Below are 17,863 nucleotides of genomic sequence, written 5' to 3' on the forward strand. Positions count from 1 at the left end.
TGGCAGAAACCAGTTTTTTCAACAGAACAAACAGCAGAGTTCACACTGGCTCTCTGTCAACAAAAAAGTGAAGGAAAAAGACAAAAGTCTCTTGCAGGGTGGAATATTTTTGTCACCAAAATAGAGTGTTTTCCCCTACAAAGGTTACATTGTAATGTAAACACTCTCTGTTTTGTCCGCAAAAGGCAGTTATTGGCAACAAAACAGGATTCATGGTCGTCATATTGGGTTGGGGGATATGGGTAAAATTATAATTTCAGTTTGTCATAAATTTCTGACAAGTTTAGGGTTTATCTAAGAGGTGTTTCTGTTTGTTTTTCTTCTGAGGAGCCTATGGGAATTGTTACACTTGCTGTATGTTAATGGCTCCTAGATACGTTTTACTATTTATAGCTTCCCTTGAGGTTATTTTTATGATTCAGCTTTTGCCAGCAATGGAAGTTAACACTTAATTCATTATCTAGCTGAGAAAGTACTTTGCCCTTGAATAATCTGCAATCAACTCTGTCCTGCATACTATTGTACAAAAATTATTAGACTCATCCCTCTATGCGAAAGACTGAATATAGCCCTGCAAACCTTCTTGGTAGATATTTATTTTAAGTTAAATACATCTGGTAGACACATATTTACCCCACCTGATACCTACTTGCATACTTCTGCGGCTTATTCCCTTTCCTCCAACAGAAATCATTTCATACTAATCTGTTGGGGATGAGAGCACTTAGAATACTGGCCGGAAAACTACATGAGCATATGCTTATTATTTTCATGGACTGGTGCCCAGCACTTTGCAAGATAAGGTACTTTCTTTATGAAGAAATTCATCGCTGTACTGAAAGTGAACTGCCACTTCTAAACATATTTATATTTAAAAACAAATACCATAATACATATAACCATTTTCTGTTACATCAGGGAAATCTAGATCATCCATGTTTATTATAGCTAGCACTACATTTGACTTTTTAACAAGGTTCAAAAAAGAACTACATAAATTCATGGAGGTTAGGTCCATCAATGGCTACTAGCCAGGATGAGTAGGAATGGTGTCCCTAGCCGCTGTTTGTCAGAAGCTGGAAATGGATGAGAGGAGAGGGATCACGTTATGATTACCTGTTCTGTTCACTCCCTGTGGGGAATTTGGCATTGGCCACTGTTGGAAGTCACGATTCTGGACTAGATGGATCTTGGTGTGACCCAGTATGGCCATTCTTATGTTCTTATTTTTATCCCTAGAAAGAAAATTCCAGAAATACTCCGAAGTTATGTCTTAAACACTCATATTAAAATATACAAACAACATAGACCAAATACATGTGCCCTCCTACTTTTGAAATGCCTACCGTCTGACTTGAACTGATTTTTAACTGTGCCTCTCCTTTACATGTGCACATGTATTGTGGGGATTGGGAAATGTTACTGTGTTCTGCTTTCAGCTAACTGCATCCAGGAACACCGGTGAATGGGAAAAGAGAGAATATCCTCTGTGTGTTACCGGGAGAATGGGGAACAATTACACAATTTGTTAATAATATCTTGAACCCAATGTGCATTAGCCTCTCAGGTGACTGCATGACTATATTATCCATTTCCTCCCAGGATCTGTCTTATTTTTTGCTTTTTCTACTCCTACTCTGTATTGTCATATTCTTCTGGAGCTTCTGTGGGGCAGGATATGTCTGTATGTATTTCATTGTGCTGTACGTTGCCATTTAAGTACAACTTAGTAATGCAGTATTACTGCTCAGGGTGTGAGGATGCTAAAAGGGGTGCGTCACTGCAGAAGAGGTATTCAGCACCTTTTATGATGAGACCTAGAAGAAGTTGCTGGGGTAGGGAGGCAAGGGAAGCTGAAGCCATAGAAATATCACTGCCAAGTATCACTGGTACCAATGAAAAGTAAAACATATTTTCCTATTTCAGTATTTTGTACATTTCAGTGTAGTCACAGCATAACATTGTCTGGCAGCAAATGCTGAGGTGCATCCAAGACCTTTCTTTTACAAGCAGAATTTGTTTTCCTGTTACAACTTTCTTTTTATGTTAATGTAGCTTCAAATGTTTTGTCCAGCGTATTGTATTGCAGAGCAACAGTTTGCTATAGTTGCAGTTTGAATGGGTACTTGAACATAATACTAAACTCATTATATGCTGGTTTTAGCCAATTAGAGAGCTATTCATCTAGAAATTGTCTGTCCATTTGGAATATACTGTTCATTTGTGACTAAGCTGGTAGCTGGGTGATTTTTTTTAAATGCAATCACTGTCTAACTGCTATAACGTTTATGATTAATTCCTCCCTTCTCCAGTGCATAGGAGATGGACTGCCAAGATACACTTCTCAACAGGGACTCTCCTAGCCTAGAATTCAATTGTACTGACTAGTTGCAACTACACAGGAATTGCTATAATGGATTAGAATAATATTTACTTGATGCTAAGGGGTGGGGTTCAGCCACAAGGTAAATGATAGCATATCACCTGCCCTCACAAAGTTTGATAATTGTAGTGATAAATATTATACATCAGTTTCAAATAACCTGAAGGAGCGTTCCCTGTCTACCTCCTTTCTAAGATGTTTCTTACTGTTTGGAGAGGAGAAAGGACAAGAGAAGCGATAGAGAACCTACAAATGTGGATTTGGGTCTTCTCCCATCTATCTCTGTTCTCCCAATCTCCCCTAATTTAAATTTAATTTCATTTTGTGACAGTCCAGATTTTAACACATGGTCCATTGTTGGCTACGTCCATTGATGGGAATCTGAGGAAACAGCTAGGTCAGTTCTGCCAAATGATAGAGAATGATGGGGCAACAATAACCTCTTTGGAGTCCCGTTAAGTTGGAGGCAGAGTGCTTGCAAAATAACGAGGGGGGAAAATTAACCTTGTTGGATAATCAGTTATCACGGAGGAGGCAAAACATGCAAGTGCTAGAGACTGAGCAGTAAGAACATGAATTTCGTGATCCTTAAGGCAGCAACAAATGCTTTAAAGAAAATGCTGTCGACATCATGTGGTGTCAGGCCAGATAGCCCAGATCATATTGCAGTAATATGAAATCACCTATTACTTTGACAACTTTTTAGGGGACAAATTAAAACTGCATCAGAACATCACCTCTTACTTTCTGAAACAGATCAATCAGATAGGGCTATTAATAACCGGATGTCCTTGGTTTGGTCTGTACCAAACATAGTATATTCTTTTCCCACCTGGAGGGGAATTAACTTAAAGCATTGTGTGGAAAAAATAGACTTCTCTGAACCAGAGTCCCTTCCCCACATTGCCACATCTGGGCCAAGAAACTGAGCTTATATTCACAAAGAAGATTTGAATGGTCACTGCGAACCCATGATATATTTTTCTTTTGTGTGTGATTTTACGCCTAATTTATTCTTGCTTTTATTGTAAAAATGAAACTAAATATTTGGCAAGAGGGCCCAGAATTTATTTAGGAATGATTTAATAACCACTTCAGGCAGAAAGAAAAAAGAAAGAAAAAAAAAGAAAGAAAATATATGCACGTCCCACTGGATCCTTGGTTTTCTTCGATATCTTGGATACAGTCATTTTTGAACAGGGTACATCACTGGAGCCTTCATTTTAAAAATTCCCAATGTGATATTGAAACCATAGAGAGCAACCGTGTCACCTATTTGAGTCTTATAGTAACGTAAGAATCACTAAAATAAAGTACAATGATCCAGTTTCTGAAATACACACATTATCTTTCATCTAGGCTACATTTGTATCATCTTGATTAGTGCTCTTGTCAGAACTCCCAAGCTGAGTATGGCTGGGCAGGGTCATTTCTTGGATGACAGTCCTTGAGCAAATGGCTATGTGCTACTGAAAGTGGTATATGTGATCTAGTAAGTGACACTCCGCCCTGGAAACCGGTGCAGAACCAGTACTCCATTTTCCTCATTTGTAAAATGAGAGTAACACTTATACCTGAATTAGCTATTCCACAGTGCTCCTCTGAGGATTTGCAAAGCATCTTACAGATAATTAGCAAGTTTAAAGTTCTGTAATTCTGGTAGGCAGGTGCCACCACATTTGTTATAAGGAGCTCCTGGTGCAGTAGCAGTCTTTCAGGTGAATAGAGGTAATTTAAAGATGTTATCAGCCAAAGATCTTTTCAGAAAAAGACTAAGGGTGTTATTTGGTGTCATGGCAAAATTCCAACTACAGTAACTACTTGCTGGCTGCCCAATACAATTCTCTGTGCTGTTTCAGTTGGAAAGAGCATTCTTCACTTCCTTTTCTAAAGTGCATAGCGTTGGCACAATGTGAGCTGTTAAACCATTACTCTTATTCTACCCCTTTGCCCAGAAGCAGCTGCATTTCAAAGGTAGATGGCGGATTCTTGCAGCTATTCCTCTTGGATAGCTTCTATGTAATGCATCCCCATCAGAATGTAGCCAAGTGCTTAGCCTGAGAGAGCTCAACATGGGACATTCCTACAGCATTGAGTGTATAAGTGTAAAGGGTATTTTCTTTTGCCTCATTCTCATGTTAAGGCTGCTGTAATTTAGAAAACTGCAAAACTATCCCACTCAATTCTTGGTCAAGTGGGTATTGTCACTTTAACTTAAAAAAAAAAACCAACAAAATACAGCTGGTGGCTTTTAACTCTCTTTCCTTCAGGCCCCTGCCAAGTTAGCTGGTACACAGGTCACAGCGTTTGTGCTAATATGTTGAACAAACCAAATAATGACAAGTCTATTTTTGGAAAGCTTTGAGAAGCAATTGCATAGCTTGATAACCAGTGCAAATTTTAGCTCACAGTCACTGTAGTTAAAAGTGAAGGTAGAGCAAGCACACAAGGGAACCTGTATTATATATTTAGCAAAGAAGTGCTGCTACATTTCAAGTAGTTGTCACAACACAGTTTTGTTGATAAACGGTAGCCCTGCACAACTGCCAAATTAAACTTGGGTGCTTGCTTGGATTTGGAGTTGACTCATTGCTCAGATAAAATTCTTAATAGTTTCTGAATAAAATCATTCAGAGCACATAGTAAGAACTGCCAAAGAGGAGTCTTATTGATTTTTGAATGCTTATTCACCATGGTAAGTGGATTTGTGTCTGCATGCAAACTGATTTTAGTCAATGTAAAAAGTCTACAAATCCTACTATCTGATTACTTTTAGATTATATATCCATGCCCACATCCATACTGTGGTAGCAACAAGGAAAGAAGTGCTAATTCAGCAGCACTTAGGTGTATTTATAATACATATAAAGATAAAGCAAGCAACAGCATTCTAAACATGCATCCTTTGAGAACGATGTGTTAAAGGAAAACTTTCATACATGTGTGTGTAAGTTAATATAATATATTTCGTTATTCTGGGAATTGGGCAAACCTTGGTGAAGCTGGTGTGCCTAACCATTACCCTGAATTCAGGATAAATTTAGAAAGCAATTAAGTGCCTTTATGGAATAGATTGCTGAAGTGATAGGTCAGAGGTGCCAGTGTTGAAAGCATAGGCCACGTGTCAAGCTACAGTAAAAGGTGAACCATAGAATCATAGAATACTAGAACTGGAAGGGGCCTCGAGAGGTCATCGAGTCCAGTCCCCTGCCCCCATGGCAGGACCAAATACTGTTTAGACCATCCCTGATAGACATTTATCTAACCTACTCTTAAATATCTCCAGAGATGGGGATTCCACAACCTCCCTGGGCAATTTATTCCAGTGTTTAACTCCCCTGACAGTTAGGAACTTTTTTCTAATGTCCAACCTAAACGTCCCTTGCTGTAGTTTAAGCCCATTGCTTCTTGTTCTGTCCTCAGAATCATGCAGTCTGAGAGGTTTTCCTGGGGTCTGAATGCAAATGCGAGAGACTGGGTATGGTCTGATGGAGGCCAGAGAACTACTTGAGGCCATTGGAACCTGACTTTCAGAGGAACTGAGCACCCCCCACACTCCCATTTGAAGCAGTGGGAGCAGTGGGTGTTCAGCATTTCTAGACACATCAGGCCAGAGGTGTGTCACACTGGGCACTCCAGAGCTGCATCTTCAAAAATGAGTGGATTCTGGAAGGTGTGTCTGTACCACTCAGGCCACAGAGGAAGAATGCAGCAGAGCAAGGTACAGAAGCTGTGTCCCCGACTTCCACCACAATAAACTTAACCCTACAACAATCTTTCCTGTGAGGTTGTTCATCAGAGGGAAAATACTTCAACCTTCCTAAATTCACTCTCCCAACAGATCATTTGTTAGCACTTTGTCCTTGAATGCAGAATTGCCATTATATTGTGGGCCTTTCATAAAGGTGTGCACGCTGAGCTAATCAGAAGGGATAGTGTGAGCCTTCAAGGTGAATATATTAAGATAAAAAAAACTGTCATCACCATGAATTATCTTTTCCCTTCAGAAAGATTCTGGTTTCCTTTCTCCAGGAGCTTTGTTGCACTGAACTGACTACCTGGCAGAGAAGTATTTCATGTTTAATCTCAATGTTGTAAGCAATGCAGTGTGAGTGTGAAACCCCCATATCAAGAAAGGAGTGAGTTAACGAGACCATCTATCTAACATGGATGAGACTGGTCCAACAATTTAAACCCAATAGCATTTTTTTCGGGCTGCTGAGCAAATACATGCTTTTGGAGGACATGAGTACTCAGTATGTGTCTTGCAGTTGATAAAAGGTTAATGCTTCTGGCGTCTTAACAGTTCTGTATAAAGGTTGAGCTGAAGTTTTACTCCCTAAGGCAGTCCTCAGAGCCAAGTAAACAAAATGTAGCCATGATCTCAGGTGAATTTAATGCTCATGCTGGTGTGTCTGTGGGCATGGGGTTTGATTAAGAGACTGCTGCTGTACTAGCAGTGTACTTAGCAAGAATACTGGTAATCTCAGAAACATGTGTTAGCAGCATGAGCCAAAACATGTTCATCATTTGAAACCTTCATCTCAGCTTTAATGAATGTTGTGATAACAGCAGCACATGGTTATAGTCTTACATGAAGTTCAGTCCAGTGCAAGTAAATGAACACGGCCTCAGGCATTGTTACCTTAAAGCAGCATGAACATGAAGCAGGATTTTTTATGTATTATCTGAAAGTGAACTTTCAGTTCGCTTTCTCTTGGAAAAAGTTATCCCCTATCCCTTGAAAATGTTGTGATGAGTTTTTGGACCTCAAGGTTTGTTAGCTCTCTAGTATTTGTGGTCATAAACCAATAAGAATTAATCAGAATGTTCAGGAAATAGACTGGGCTTTTTTGAAGAAATAAATGGTGATTAATATAATTTCTCAACCTGAAACTGATTATTGTTTTATAAACTGTTCAGCAGTCCATCTGATGATATTGACCACCAAAGAATTTTGTAAAGTATACTATTGTATGTGCTAATGTATGGCAGAAAACAAACTAATTTCTTCTTTCTATCCAATGTCATGGGTATATCTATGTGTGTGCAGAAAATACATAATGCAGAGAATAAAGGTACATAATACATACATACAATTAATACAATATAATTAATAAGAAGGGAGGTTGATGAATTTAAGTTAACTCATGCAACTAACTCAAATTAATCACAAATTAAAAATGAACTGTAATTAATTGCAATGCTAAGCAATAGAATGCCAATTGAAATGTATTAAATATTTTTAAATGTTTTTTCTACATTTTTCAAATATACTGATTTCTATTACAACACAGAACACACAGGCTACGTCTACACTGGCCCCTTTTCCGGAAGGGGCATGTAAATTTCACTAGTCGTCGTAGGGAAATCCGCGGGGGATTTAAATATCCCCCACGGCATTTAAATAAAAATGTCCGCCGCTTTTTTCCGGCTTTTAAAAAAGCCGGAAAAGAGCGTCTAGACTGGCCCCGATCCTCCGGAAAAAGTGCCCTTTTCCGGAGGCTCTTATTCCTCCTTTGAAGTAGGAATAAGAGCCTCCGGAAAAGGGCACTTTTTCCGGAGGATCGGGGCCAGTCTAGACGCTCTTTAAGAGCCTCCGGAAAAGGGCACTTTTTCCGGAGGATCGGGGCCAGTCTAGACGCTCTTTTCCGGCTTTTTTAAAAGCCGGAAAAAAGCGGCGGACATTTTTATTTAAATGCCGCGGGGGATATTTAAATCCCCCGCGGATTTCCCTACGACGACTAGTGAAATTTACATGCCCCTTCCGGAAAAGGGGCCAGTGTAGACGTAGCCACAGGGTATATTGCTTACTTTACATTATTTTAATTACAAATATTTGTACTGTAAAAGAATAAAATAGTATATTTCAGTTCACCTTAAATAAGTACTGTAGTGCAATCTCTTTATCATGAAAGCATATTTTACAAATGTAGATTATTACAAAACTGAACCTCAAACCAAAACAATATAAAACTTTAGAGTCTATAAGTCCACTCAGTCCTATTTCTTGTTTCTCGTAGTGATTGGCTGAACAAGTTTGGTTATAATTTTAGTGCTTCCCCCTTCTTGTTTACAATGTCACCTGAAAGTGAGAACAGGCATTAACATGCCATTTCTGTAACCATCATTGCTAAACATTCATATGCACCTTCATGCTTTGGCCACCATTCCAGAGGACATACTTCCATGCTGATGATGCTCACTAACAAATAATGCATTAATTAATTTGTGACTGAACTCCCTTGAAGGGGAGGGGGAGGGAGAATTGTATGCCCCCTGTTCTTTTTCACCTTCATTCTCTGCCATATATTTCATGTTGTAGAAGTCTCAGAAGATCAACCAGCACATGTTAATTTTAAGATCGCTTTCACAGTAGATCTGACAACACTCAAAGGTACCAATGTGAGAATTCAAAAAAATATCTACCACACTTGACCCAAGGTTTAAGAATCTGAAGTGCTATCCAAAATCTCAGAGGCATGAGGTGTGGAACATGCTTTCAGAATGTGGAAGCTACAGAATCCAAACGGCAAAAAAGAAAATCAGCTTCCTGCAGTGGCATCTGACTTAGATGATGAAAATGAACATGGATCGGTCTGTTCTGCAGAATCCATCATCACCATAGAACCTTGTCCCCTGGAATTGTGGTAGAATCATGAAGTAGTATATGAATCTTTACTGTATTTGGCACATAAATATCTTGCACAGCAGCTATAGCAGTGTCATGCAACTGCCTGTTCTCATTTTTTGCTGACATTGTAAACAAGAAGTGAGCAGCATTGTCTCATGCAAATTGTAACCAAACTTATTTGTCTGAATGCTTGGCTGAACAAGAAGTAGGACTGAGTGGGCTTGTAGGCTAAAGTTTTACACTGCAATTATTTTTGTACATGGTTTTGTACAAAGTTCTTGAATTGTAGAAGTGAACACTGTGTACTTTGTATTCTGTGTTGTAAATGAAATCAGTAGAAAATATAAAAATGGTATTCTATTATTGTTCAATAGTACAATTAATCTAATGGTTAATCATGATTAACTTTTTAATTGCTTGACAGTCCTCTTAGTAAGCTAATAAAATAAAGCCCAGAACAATTAATTTTAATGAAGTTTGTGTGGGGAGCAGAACTGTTACATATATGATTAGATATAAAATAATCATTTCCATTTGTGAGATCCAATAGCAGGTAAAGCTGCCATTGATGCTTTACGCTAATGCTCACAGTTAGGGATGATCAGATTGCTTATATTCCTTATGAATTTTGCCCCTCATTATCATCTGACGGCCACTTACAGTTTCTGTAAATATAGTCATTATTTGTAATTATTCCCAGAACAATTTCAGTGGATTACTTTGAAATGTATAGGTTCTCTATGCATTGCTTTCAGAATACGGTGTGTATGATTTCTGTGGTAGCTGATTAGATGACTGAAACTTCTTAAATATGACCGTGATGAAAGATGAACTTCTGGTTCTGGTTTTCGGACAAAGATGTGTTTGTGATCAAATTTTTGAAGTGTTCAGACTTTGCAAATATTTAACAGTTGACCTAATACTTGTCAAGAGCAATATTCTTGCATGTGTTTTCCTCCTCTGATGAACTTGATTGGTTTTCAACTGGACTATATATATATATATATATATATATATATATATATATATATATATATATATATATATATATATAAAGTTAAGCATCATTCTGACAGCTTTGAACAGGATCTGTGAGAGTGTTATAAGTCATCTGAGAGATACTCTCCTGGCAGAAAGGAGTGCACAAAAACTTCTTGCACAAGAGCACGTCCACACTGCAAAAGCGCATCAAAAAAGCTATGCGCTTTTGCACAAGAGGGTATCCAGACTTCATGGACGCTCTCTCAAAAGGAAACTCTGATTGCTATTTACAGAAGGGAACCTGTGCTTTTTTAGATTGCCTTTTTTTGCGCAAAAAAACTCTGTTCCCCATCCACACACATCTTTTTCATAGAATCATAGAATACTAGGACTGGAAGGGACCTCGAGAGGTCATCGAGTCCAATCCCCTCCCCTCATGGCAGGACCAAATACTGTCTAGACCATCCCTGATAGACATTTATCTAACCTACTCTTAAATATCTCCAGAGATGGAGATTCCACAACCTCCCTGGGCAATTTATTCCAATGTTTGACTCCCCTGACAGTTAGGAACTTTTTCCTAATGTCCAACCTAAACGTCCCTTACTGCAGTTTAAGCCTGTTGCTTCTCGTTCTATCCTCAGAGGCCAAGATGAACAAGTTTTCTCCCTCTTCCTTATGATACCTTTTAGATACCTGAAAACTGCTATCATGTCCCCCCTCGATCTTCTCTTTTCCAAACTAAGCAAACCCAATTCTTTCAGCCTTCCTTCATAGGTCATGTTCTCTAGACCTTTAATCATTCTTGTTGCTCTTCTCTGGACCCTCTCCAATTTCTCCACATCCTTCTTGAATGCGATGCCCAGAAATGGACACAATACTCCAACTGAGGTCTAACTAGTATAGAGTAGAGCGGAAGAATGACTTCTCATGTCTTGCTCACAACACACCTGTTAATGCATCCTAGAATCATGTTGGCTTTTTTTGCAACAGCATCACACTGTTGACTCATATTTCGCTTGTGGTCCACTATAAGCCCTAGATCCTTTTCTGCCGTACTCCTTCCTAGACAGTCGCTTCCCATTCTGTATGCGTGAAACTGATTGTTCCTTCCTAAGTGGAGCACTTTGCATTTGTCTTTATTAAACTTCATCCTGTTTACCTCAGACCATTTCTCCAATTTGTCTAGATCATTTTGAATTATAACCCTATCCTCCAGATTAGTCGCAAACCCTCCCAGGTTGGTATAATCTGAAAACTTAATAAGAGTACTTTCTATACCAATATCTAAATCGTTGATGAAGATATTGAACATAGCCAGTCCCAAAACAGACCCCTGCGGAACCCGACTAGTTATACCTTTCCAACAGGATTGTGAACCATTAATAACTACTCTCTGAGTATGGTTATCCAGACAGTTATGCACCCACCTTATAGTAGCGCCATCTAAGTTATACTTGCCTAGTTTATTGATAAGAATATCATGCGAGACCGTATCAAACGCCTTACTAAAGTTTAGGTATCCACCGCTTCTCCCTTATCCACAAGACTCATTATCCTATCAAAGAAAGCTCTCAGATTGGTTTGACATGATTTGTTCTTTACAAATCCATGCTGGCTGTTCCCTATCACCTTGCCATCTTCCAAGTGTTTACAGATGATTTCCTTAATTACTTGCTCCATTATCTGCCCTGGCACAGAAGTTAAACTAACTGGTCTGCACAAGAACTCTTGCACAAAAAGGAGTTATTCCTCATAGAAAGAGGAAAACCTATTGTGCAAAACCCCCTCTGTTCTTTCGATTCTCTTGTGCAAAAATGCACTTGAGCTGTGGATGCTCCACGAGTTTTTGAGGAAAAAAGGCTTTTTTTTGCAAAAACTTTGTGGCGTAGACATAGCCACAGATTTAACTAAGTTGGCTTTTAAAAATGATTTAGTTAAGCGTGTGCAACTGCCAGTGTGAATACACTTAAATCAGTTTTCAACTGTCATATTGTATACTCACTTTATTTTGTAAACAAGTCATAAACCTCTTGCATCCCAGTCCATTGCCATAACCACAAGTTTTCTCTCTTTAACCTTGCTTTGGTTAAAAAACCTCCCTTGCTCACATGAGTACTAAAATTTGGCCATTTTCAAAAGCTTTCTTCTGAAGTAGAGTAGTGGATGTGACTGTTGGTTCAAAGGACTCCCCGAGTAACTTGCCAAACATAAGACTTTTTAAGCAATTCCAGGCTCAGACCATTCTAGTAGCTGTATCCACTGGTGAGAGAGGTAAAACACCTGTTCTGGCTTTACAATGAACTTTTACTATTTTTCATACTCTTTCAGGATATTTTATACTATTTGGACAAAGTTGGTGTCAACATTCAAGGGATCAAAAATGTTCGATATACATTTTTCAGAAATAACCTGCACGATGTACCAATATAAATATTCCTACGTTTTACTATACTTACCTCCTCTTTGGGACAGTCACAATCCACATGGTCATGTTTTGCTGTTGTGCTGCAATGCCAAGAATTTCTGGGAGCTGACTCTTTATGTTTACTCTTGATCTCAGGGTGGTTACCAGCTCTTGGGCTTTTTTAGTTATTGTAAATATTATGCTATCTTATATTTGCTTTTAAAGTCCCAGTTCCTGGAGTTGTACAAATCTCATTTTTCATTTTTTTTTCAAAAAGTAAGTTTCTAGCCCTCATGATGGCTGATAAAAACTGGAAGATGAAACCTATGTTGAATTTATAGGCTCAAAAATGAGAAGGCATGGAAATAGAACCCCAACTTATTATATATATAAAAGCTCATTTTTAAACCAGTCCCATGATTTCTGATTTCCTAGTGTTGGTAATGCTGTGTAGAGTGCGTGCTCTATGTTCTGCAACTATTTTCCTAATGCTCACTGCTGTATTAATCTGTTTTTTTTTTCTTCCTGAAAATTATTTCTCTCTCTGAATGCCTGGTCAATAAGCACTCTGTCACAAGGTGAAAAAGGCCTTTGAGATGGGTTTACACCTCTGTTTCTTCCCAGTTTCCTCCCAGATTTAGGGGATTCTGGCCCAAGGACCCTTGGATTTGTAGTCCTGAATGCAAAGCCTGCTGGGAAAGCAAGTAGTATAATGGTAAGCTAATTTTTGCAGTATGAAGAGAGCAGTAGCTGCTGGTGGGACTCTGGAGACTGGGCCAAGGCAAGAGGGCTTATACAGCTGAGAGGGAGCTTGAAAAAGGTGCCTGAGAAGGGGATGTTGAAGAAGCCTGGAGAAGAGCCAGAACTGGAGCCCCCAAGAGACAAGCATTCATGCAAGCATGGCCACAATGGCAGAGAGAAGGCCCTCATTTCTCTGCATCTCAAGAGTGCCACTGTGAAGCAGTGTGCTGAAATCCGTGCAACCATTGGTGGGAAGAACTGTTTGCAGATCCTTGATGAGATCATACAGACCTTGGAACAGGGCTGTGATCGAGGGATGAGTCCTTCACTGAAAAATGTTTTCTCTTGTATTTCAGTTTTATCACAGAAAGGGAAACACTTTAATTTGGCCTGAGAGATTAACTACTTACCTTACCAGGAGAAGGAAAGGAAGGCAGCACTATACCCAATGTCAGGGTTAAGTAATCCTCTCTTTTGTTTATTCACAGTAACTAAAGTTAGCTACTATGAATAAACAAAAACAACCTAAAAACTTTAAAAAACAACAAATAGTCTTTAAAATGCTACCAGACTAACAAAACATGTAGATGGTATCATGAGCTTTCGTGGGCACAGCCTTCTTCTTCAGATGACCAGAGTGTTGGAGGTCCAGGACCAAGAATAAATAAAGGAAGGGGCGGGGGGGAATTGAGAAATGTGTCTGGGATGGAAGCTACAGGCATAAAGGTAAGTGTAGTGGTTGGTAGGTTTCCGGTATAGGAGTGTGGAAATTTGTCCATCATTTAATTGTACTGTAGTGTCAAGGAAGTGGATTTCTCGTGTGGACTGATCCAGGCTTAGGTTGATAGTGGGGTGGAAAGGGTCTCTTTCCCATGGGTCTGTATGATGAAGATGTCATCGATGTAGTGTAAATAAAGTAAGGGTGTTCTCAATCTATGGTATACAGCCAAGTCCTAAGATACAACCGGATTTGCTCCAATCCCACAGACAGAGACAAACACCTACAGAATCTATATAGAGCATTCCTAAAACTGAAATACCCACCTGGAGAAGTGAAAAAACAGATTGACCGAGCCAAAAAAGTACCCAGACATGAACTGCTTCAAGACAGACCCAAAAGAGAAAACAACAGAATTCCACTTGTCATTGCCTACAGTCCACAACTCAGACCTCTCCAATGCATTATACACAATCTGCAATTTATCTTGGAAAATGACCCCTCATTCTCAGAGGCCTTGGGGTCATTTTCCAAGATGGGTTGCAGATGCTCGCTTACAGACAACCCCCTAACCTGAAACAAATCCTTTCAGTAACCACACCACACAGCTACATCATAAGCATCTGGGAACCAACCCGTGCTGTCAGCCACAGTACCAACTCTGCCCACAAATCTATAGAAGCGATTTCATCACTGACCCAACCACGTCAGCCACCAAATCAGAGGATCATTTAACTGCGCATCCAATAACATGATCTACGCCATCAAATGCCAGCAATGCCCCACTGCCATGTATATTGGCCAAACTGGACAGTCCCTACAGAAAAGAATTAATGGACAAAAATCAGATATCTGAAAAGGCAACACACAAAAACCTGTTGGGGAACCCTTTAACCTCCCTGGACACTCATTAAGGGTATGTCTACACTGCCACCTTGGTTCGAACTAGGGTGGCTAATGTAGGCAATCGAAGTTGCAAATGAAGCCCGGGATTTAAATATCTCGGGCTTCATTTGCATCTTTCCGGGCGCCGCCATTTTTAAATCCCTGTTAGTGCGGACTCCGTGCCCGCGGCTACACACGGCATGGAGTAGGTATTTCGAATTAGGCTTTCTAATTTGAACTACTGTTACTCCTGTGTGTGTGTGTGAAAAGCAGGTAGCACAGTCCTCTTGGCACATTGGGGCCCCTGTGAAATAGGGTGTGCTGTGCAGACCACACATGGCCTTGCACCCCGAACATCCTCCTCCTAGGGGCCATGGAATGTTGTGGTCACCGTTCACAGAGGAGAGCACGGCCTCAGGGACAGTGCCTACAGGGATGACTGATTGTCTCTCCCTCTTGTGTGTTCTCCACAGCCGGACCAGCCAGGACAGAGGGCTGAGTCACACCACCGCAGCCACCTGCCAGAGTCCGGGGGACCCGCAGACGAGCCAGGGTGCAGGAGGACCTGATGCGGCAACACGTCAGTGTCCTCCGCAACATCCATGACACCCTGTCGCGCAGGATCAACTCAGACCTGGAATGGCGGGAGTGTGCCTAGGAACAAATGATGGCATGGTGTGACATCATGTGCGGCATCATGTCCCACATGGGGAAACACCCGCCTGATGCCACTGCTCCTGGCTTCCACCATCCTGTGGCCATTGCTCATCCACCTGCCCACCCTGCTATGCCTCTGATCTCTCCCCATGCCTTGCTTCTGCTCCATCCCATAGCAATACCCACGCCTCCTGCCCAAGTGATGCCTATGGCCCCTCCTCCTGTTCCCCCCACCAATCCTGAGCCCTCTCTAGCCCCCCCTCCTGCCCACCGCTTTCTGGTCCCCAGACCCCACAACCCCAAAGAGGTCCCCACACCAGAGGTGACACAGCGAGCCGCCCCACTTCTCCTCCCAGTTCAGGATTCTCCCTCCCCCTGCCCACCTTTCCTTCTTGTATAATAAAGACTCCTTTTGTTGTGAAAGCAAACAGGTGTGTTTATTGGGAGGTCAGGGAAGGGGCTAGGGGAGCAGGTGAGAGGGGGAAGGGAGGCTATGTCTACACTACCCCCCTAGTTCGAACTAGGGGGGGTAATGTAGTCATACAGAGTTGCAAATGAAGCCCGGGATTTGAATTTCCCAGGCTTCATTTGCATAAAGCCGGCCGGCGCCATTTTTAAATGCCGGCTAGGTCGGACTCCGTGCCTCGCGGCTACACGCGGCACGGACTAGCTAGTTCAGATTAGGCTTCCTAATCCAAACTAGGTGTACACCTCATTCCACGAAGCGTACAGCTAGTTCAGATAGGAAGCCTTATCTGAACTAGCTAGTCCGTGCCACATGTAGCCGTGCGGCACGGGGTCCGACCTAACCGGCATTTAAAAATGGTGCCGGCCGGCTTTATGCAAATGAAGCCCGGGAAATTCAAATCCCGGGCTTCATTTGCAACTCCGTATGACTACATTACCCCCCCCAGTTCGAACTAGGGGGGTAGTGTAGACATACCTGGAGAGAGCTGAAAGGCTGAAGCCCTGGTTGGGGAGGCCCTGGGGAGTGTTACTGGGGGGCCTGAGAGAGCCTCTCCCTCAGGGCCTCCCTGATGCACACTCCAGCCTGATTGACTGGTGAGTTGCAGCAGTCCGGGGCTGCACAAACACTTGGCCCTCAGGGCCGGCATCTGCTCCCACAACCCTGGGAGGAAGGCCTCCCCCTTGCGCTCCACAATATTGTGGAGCACACAGCATGCCACCACCACCTCGGGGGTATTCTGCTCCCCGACACCCAGGTGGGTGAGGAGGCAATGGAAGCATGCCTTGAGGTGCCCGAAGGCACACTCCACCTGAATCCGGGCTCAGTTGAGGCGGACTTTGAAAAAGTTCCTGCTGGGATCGAGGTGGCCGCTGTATGGCTTCATTAGCCAGAGTATGAGTGGGTCCCTCCTCTATGCACACTGGCATGTTCTGGTCATCCTCCACAAAGTCTCAGCAGGGGGAAAAGGTACATGCTTCTAGATTGGCACACAGGCTGGAGTTCCTAAAAACTGTCCTGCCCGACCACCCCACATAAACATTTGTAAATTGACCCCGGTGGTCCACTAGGGCCTGCAGAGATACAGAAAAGTAGCCCTTTCTATTAATAAACTGATGGTCCAGGGCCCGGATGGGGATGTGTGCACCATCGATAGCTCCCCTACAGTAGGGGAACCCCAGAGCAGCAAATCCGGCTGTGTCCAGGTCCTTGAGACAGACAACTGCACAGCAGCAGGGAGTTGATGGTCCTGACTACCTGCAGAAAGAGATAAAGAAAACCACAATACAGAGAATGAAAGAGGGGTTGCATGAACCCACAGGAGGTGCCCATCCCCCTGCCCTCCTCTGCCCCGCACAACTGTCCAGGAGCCACCCCCTATGAGCCTGTGGCTTCTCCCACAAGCAGCCGCAGCCATGCAGAGGGTGATGAGAAGGATTTCTGAGTCCATGTCCAGCAGGAATACGTAGGCAGTTGGAAGCAAATGCCGCAAGAACTGCAGCATGGCCGTATGGGGCCATTACCTGCTCAGGGGCAGCTCCGGCTCCATGACACACAAAAAGGAAAAAAGCTGTGGTGTCCCCAAAAAGAACAGAGCAACCACAGCAGGCACTGCTGAAGATTTGCTGTCCTCAACAGAGGTCTGCAAGCAGGCAGCAGAAACAGAGAAATGGCTGTCTGGGGGGGGAGGGTCCCTTTAAGCGCGTATCTCTTCAGGGCTCCAGCAACAGCACTCGAGAGCAACTCGTGACCTAAAACCCAGTTAGAACCGATTCTAGGTGGCTTTATATGCGAGAGAACATCCAATGAGTGTGGATGCTCTCTTTTGCAAAAGCACATCACTTTTCGATGCACTTTTGAGTGTGGACACACTCTTGCTCAAGAAGTTTTTGTGGAAGATCTCTTCCACAAAAAGCTTCTTGTGCAGGAAGCTTGCAGTGTAGATGTAGTGTAGGTGCCTAGGTACTACAGTGGTGATCAATATTATAAAA

This window comes from Pelodiscus sinensis, chromosome 6, assembly GCF_052426305.1.
Source record: "Pelodiscus sinensis isolate ZL-2025 chromosome 6, ASM5242630v1, whole genome shotgun sequence".
Taxonomy (NCBI): Eukaryota; Metazoa; Chordata; order Testudines; family Trionychidae; genus Pelodiscus; species Pelodiscus sinensis.